Here is a 6,000-nt window from a genome sequence, read left to right as displayed (position 1 = left end):
CAACACATCTTGATGCATGTCACAAAATTGTAGATGCTTACAGAGGACAGATCCATGAAAATCAGGACTGCCTTGGTGCTGGTCCACACTAACCCCCCACTTCGAACTAAGATACGCAACTTCAGTTACGTTATTCACATAGCTGAAGTCGAACTATCTTAGTTCGAACTTACCGCAGGTCCACAGGTGGCAGGCAGGCTCCCCCGTCGACTCCGCATACTCCTCTTGCCGAGCAGGAGTACCGGCGTCGACAGCGAGCACTTCCGGGATCAATCCCAGAAGATCGATTGCTTACCGCCGGACCCGGAGGTAAGTATAGACATACCCTTGAAAACTTGAGGAAGATGGCACCTTTGCTCAGATTACTAGTGGGGTGCAGCACCAGTCCATAAAGCCGATGTTGTGTGTACACAAACTCCCCCCCCCCCATTATCCATTCTGCCTCAAATGGATTTCCTCATCTTTACTATTTAAAATGAAAAGGAGATGATAGCTAGAGACAATTTGTTAAGAACTCTCTCACCAGTGGTTAAGTGACAGCACCATATATTGGTATATGAAACAACTAAATCTATGGATTATTTCTTGACTTGTGTGGTGGGTGCAGGACACAGTGTTCCGAGAGCTTTCCTCCCCTATAGCAGTCAGATTACAGAGCAGTATTCACAGCACCATGACTTGTGAATAGCACATCTAAGTAAGTAGATTGATAGCTTAGACTGTGGAACCCATCGCCACTAGATATCATTGAGGCAAAGAGTTTAGCAGGATTCAGAAAAGGATTAAACATTTATATAGATAATAAGAAATCCAGTTCTTTCGTTATTTTTAAAATATACGAGAAGAGCTTTGGAAGAGATATAAACACCTCAAACTTTGGGGCATAAACCAGCATTTAATAGGAGTTGGAATGGAGCTTTCTGGGGGGGAGGGGCAGGGGCAGGTTATCCTAAAAATGCCTACTGTTTTTGGTATTTGTCTGTGTCAGGATACAGGACTAGATGAACCATTGGTCTGATCCACTCTGGCAATTCCTGTGTTCCCATTGGGTAGTCAAAAACCTTGTAACGGTTTGAAAAAACAAAAAGGTAATGTATTTTCTGCCAATTCATTTCCCTTATTCAAAATAGGAATCAACTACCAAAATATGTTTAATAATGGACATATTTTTCCTGGCATTTATAGAAACACAGAAGATGAGTGTCTCATTATAAAAACATTCAATACTACAGAGATACTGTGCATATGTTTTTTCTTGAGTAGCAGAGTGAACAGTTGCATAAAAGTGAATGGATTAAAGAATGTAACAATGGAGATCATTATAGCTGGACTGAGACTACAATAACTTACACATTTTTTTGATGAATTTGCCAATCTTGTATGAAAATACTTAAGCAACTCTCTTTATGCTAATCTTTTGGCATTTCCTAGACAGCAAATAGATTTGAACAGAGATGGGCCTGACTAGCAAACATTTGGAACTTATCCAAAGTTTGGGAGTATTTGCACCTCTGCACCTACCCACCTCCAGGGGGGAGGGATAGCTCAGTGGTTTGAGTATTGGCTTGCTAAACCCAGGGTTGTCCATTCAATCCTTGAGGGGGCTATTTAGGGATCTGGGGCAAAAATCTGTCTGGGGATTGGTTCTGCTTTGAGCAGCGGGTTGGACTAGATGACCTCCTGAGGTCACTTCCAACCCTGATATTCTAAGATTTTGGTTCAACCCATTACAGAGGTAGGGTTCAGCTCTAAACTTCATCTGTAGATCCAAACTTATTCTCAATTCAGGGAGTGTTCAGATCCAGGGGCTTGGGTTTGGGCCGATTTCTAGATATTAATGGGGTGGGAATGCAAATGGATATGAATGGAGTGAATAATCTACATTCTGCCCCAGTTTTGCCTGTTGTAATGGGTAAGTAATTCACAGCCTGAAGCACGTTTGTTTGACTTGTGTCTTGAGAATCCAGCCTTCTCAAGTGAAATGCTGCTTTGCTGACTCCTCCAGTTTTGAAATCACTTTCTTGGTTACTCAAGCAGGAAAAGATAAACATTGGAAACATTATTAATAAAACGTACTTAATTCAGAATGGATTGGACAATAGAGTTTACAATCATGTATTCCACACTGTTCTGTGCTCCGACCCAGCAAGCTAGTGACTGCCCAGATCAGTTAAGCTTCCTCTGCTTCGTCTTGGGCCCTATAACTACTGTGGCAGGTCATTAACCGGCTGGTGAAGCCCCAGCACATTGTACATTTATTCTCAAATCCTAGCAGCCGTTGTCAAGTCCAGGAGCCAGAAGGAGGTATCTCTGATGTTAGCTGACAGAATGATAATTTATGCACTCTGTAACTTAAAGGGATTCCAAGACCAAGTGTAAGCTAACGAAAAGTGAATTGCTTTTTTGGAGAATTGTCCTTATTTAATCTGTTGAGTGAAGATGCAAAAATAGAATTGGGCAGTCAGTTGCTCTCTTGCTCTCTCTTTTTTTAAAATGAGAAAAAAAAAGATGAATGAATTAAATCTGATGCTAAAGTAAAAAGCAAAATAGAAACTATATGACTTGTGACTAGTACAAAATGTTTCTCCTCACCATGTTTTGGGTTTTTTTTTAAACTTTACTATCAATCACTGCAAAAAAAGTTTTTTAACTTACTTAGAGGTTTAGCTTTAAGTCTGGATTTTTTTAAAGCTCAAATGAAAGGATCTCTTTAATCAGATAATTGACCAGCTGGTAATTTCAGCCCTTTTGTGACACACCAGTTGGCAGGTACAGTAGTACATAACCATGAGCCTTTTGCCTCCATTCTCACTCCCTTTGGGACGCTCACAGAAGTGTCTCTGTCTTATCAGTCTCTGGGGACTGTCCCCAACATTTTGAAGTTCTGAAAAGGAGGGCCAGCTGTCAGAGGTAATGACTGCCTGTGGACGTGCAGATGGCACTAAAGCTACTCAGTCAATCCATCATGCACCTGAAAAAAAATGGGTTTCCACTGAACAGCTGTCTCAGTACAGTGTGACAAACTTGTCCTGGGTCCCCATAACCAGGCTCTGAAATTCTTAAACAGTTTTAGGTGGGGCTTCAATCATGAAGGATGTTAGCTTCCCCCAAAGTAAGTAATGGTAGCTAGGAAAGCATTGCATAAACTGTCACATCACAAAAGCCATGGAAGATTATCCCTTGCCATTATTGTCTGCCTTTTTCCTTTTATTCCTTCTCTACTCATCGCGTCCATTGGCAGCCATGAATGAAATGTAACATGCTAATGACTGACATCCATTAAAGCTCCTTGACAAACCTTGGGCCTTATTTTGAAAGGCCCCTGGAAGAAAAAGGATTGTGTGCTCTTTGAATCTGAGGCTGCTGAGCCGCTGCCAAATGTAGGCTGTTCCATTCAAAGAGCTGACTGAATAAATGAGAATAACATCCTTGGGGACCTTCAGGATCAGTTTACTCTGAAAATGCTCAGCCTTACAAAGGGTCAGAGTCACAAGGTAAATGAAAATGGCTGGGAGGGGACTTTGATGGCTGAAACACTGTAACTGTAGAGGACTTGAAAGTAAACTGTATTTTTAAAAAGAGAGAGAGAGAAGGTGGGGGGGCTCCCCACCGGAGAGTCATTTGTAGGGAAAGAGGCAGTTGAAAACCCTAGGAAATAGAAAGAAACCTCTCCACTCTGTTCATTCATAGTTGCTCTTTAAAATATTGCCTTTTAGAACACAAATGGTGTCAGTTGCAAGACAGAACCTCTCCTGTAGCCTGCTTCCTTGCTGTCCTATTAGCTGCAAGTTCATTCACAGTGATCAAACAAGCAGTAAGGGCTTTGTGCAAGAGTCTGAGTGTTTCCTGGTTAGGGGAACTGAGCATCTTCATGTCCCATTGGGAGGTAGGGATGCTTGTAGGATCCTAAGTAACTGAAAATCCACATATCCAAACTTTAAAAAGGATTTTCCATGTATTTGATCCTTCAGTTAGAAAATTTCCATATGGTTGGTTGAACAGGCCTTATGCAAGAACCAGTTTTAGGGAGGAAGATTTTATTTTGAGAGGAAGGATGTGCTGGGCTGGGAGAACACCTGGGTTCAGTTGCTGGTTCTCTGAAGATTTGCTATGTGAACTCGGGCAAGTCACTTAATCTTTTTGATCATTATCTGTCTTGTCTCTTTAGACCTCGATCCTGAAAACACTTAAGTATGTGCTTAACGTTACTAGCATGAGTATTAATGGGACTACTTGCAGTAGTAAAGTTAATGTGCTTGAGTGTTTGTAAGATTAGGGCTTTAGAGTGTAAAATGCCCAAGGCAGGAATAGTCTCTTACTATGTGTTTTTACCAGAGCTGGCATTTTGGCCCACTCTTAGTTGATATTACTGTAATATAAAAAATAGTAATAATAAAAATAACTAAAATACCGAATTGTAGCTCTCCCTCAGTCTTGTCTCTGAAGTTTGCAAATTTAATTTTAACTCCTCCAACTCAGGAAGTTGTAGTTGTACTTAAGCATAACAACACCTGTCAAGTACATAATTTTATAGATAGAAGTTGAGTAGCACTATACAAACAAAGTAAATATACTAATGGAGATGGTATGTTGTCATCAGTATATGCAATTAAATCATCTTCTCTCACACAATAAAGATGATGCCCTTAGGCCACTCAATGAAACAAAGAAATTACTCCACAGTTCTGCTGATGGAAAAGGCATTATTGGTCTAGTTTTAAATGCTCTTTCTTCCAAAAAGGGAGTCTGTAGGAAGACTGGGAAAGAGAATTTCCTACTGGAGACCAAGAGAAATTCAGGCCTACTGGTTTTAGACATCTATGACCAGATCCAAAGTCTTTCTATTGACTTCAGTGGGCTTTGCATCAGAATCTCTGTATGTGCCACACATCTTTTAAGTCAGCATCAGAATCTTTATATAACTTCCCTTATTCCTTATAAATGAAATGAATGACCAGATATGAGATCAGTGTTAGAGAAGGTATATAATGTAGTAGGTGATATTTTCCATTTGTGGAATCTTTTTGGGATCAAGTTGCTAAGCATTATTCTGATAACAATAGGACAGCAGATAATATCTCCTTGATATGCTTTTTATGGGTTTGGATGAGGGTAATTAGCCAGAATTTCCTTGATTATGACATCATCTCTTACTTGCAGGCTGAATTGTTATAGCAGAAATGCAGATACACCCCATTGAACAACTGGATTACAAAAGCCTGGAATGTACTTTTAATGGGAAATTTAAAAAAATCCAGAAGATATTCTTATGCCAGCTCCTGGACCACCTGGCTGTGTTTCATTAATTACTGGGGAAAAGAATGGGTCTGATCATGCTGCTGGGATTCACATATTGAAGGGACTCTCTACTCATAGATTTCACCATAGGTCTAGGCATCTGCATATGGAAACAGGAGAGCATTGCTTGGGCTGAAGGGTCTAGAAGCTGTTACTTGTCTGTATGCCTTCCTTTACACTGGGGAACACATAGCCTTGCCAGGAAGGAGAATGGGGTGGGGTGCTGTTGGGGTACCTAGAGATGGCACAGAGCTGCGTGGAGATCCCAGGTGAGCCGTAGTGAAGTTTGTGGAACAATTCCTTTCATTCTTTTGCAGGGCAGACAAGCTCCACTCCTCCAGTGGAAGAATGCAGAGGAAACTCTGTCAGGGGAACCTCGCAGATCTTGCTGCCCCATAAGGTAGGTATTATCTTGTTGGGTCAAGTTCTGGACCAGTAACATTTTGGATTTACACAGCACCTTTAATCTAAGGGCCTCAAAACTCTGTACAAAGGAGATGTGGGTAAGATGTATTACCCCATTTTATAGATGGGAAAATTAAGTGAATCCCCTAAAGCCACAGAGCATATCAGTGGAATAGATGGTAAAACATTCAATTAAAAAAAATGCAGTCTGATTCAGAGATCCTTGCTCTCAAAACTATCTTTATGACATATTTAAGTATATATGTGTGTATATATTATAAAAACATACACTCACGT

Source organism: Malaclemys terrapin, chromosome 3, assembly GCF_027887155.1.
Source record: "Malaclemys terrapin pileata isolate rMalTer1 chromosome 3, rMalTer1.hap1, whole genome shotgun sequence".
In the NCBI taxonomy this organism is placed as follows: Eukaryota; Metazoa; Chordata; order Testudines; family Emydidae; genus Malaclemys; species Malaclemys terrapin.
Note: the sequence above shows the minus strand (reverse complement) of the source record.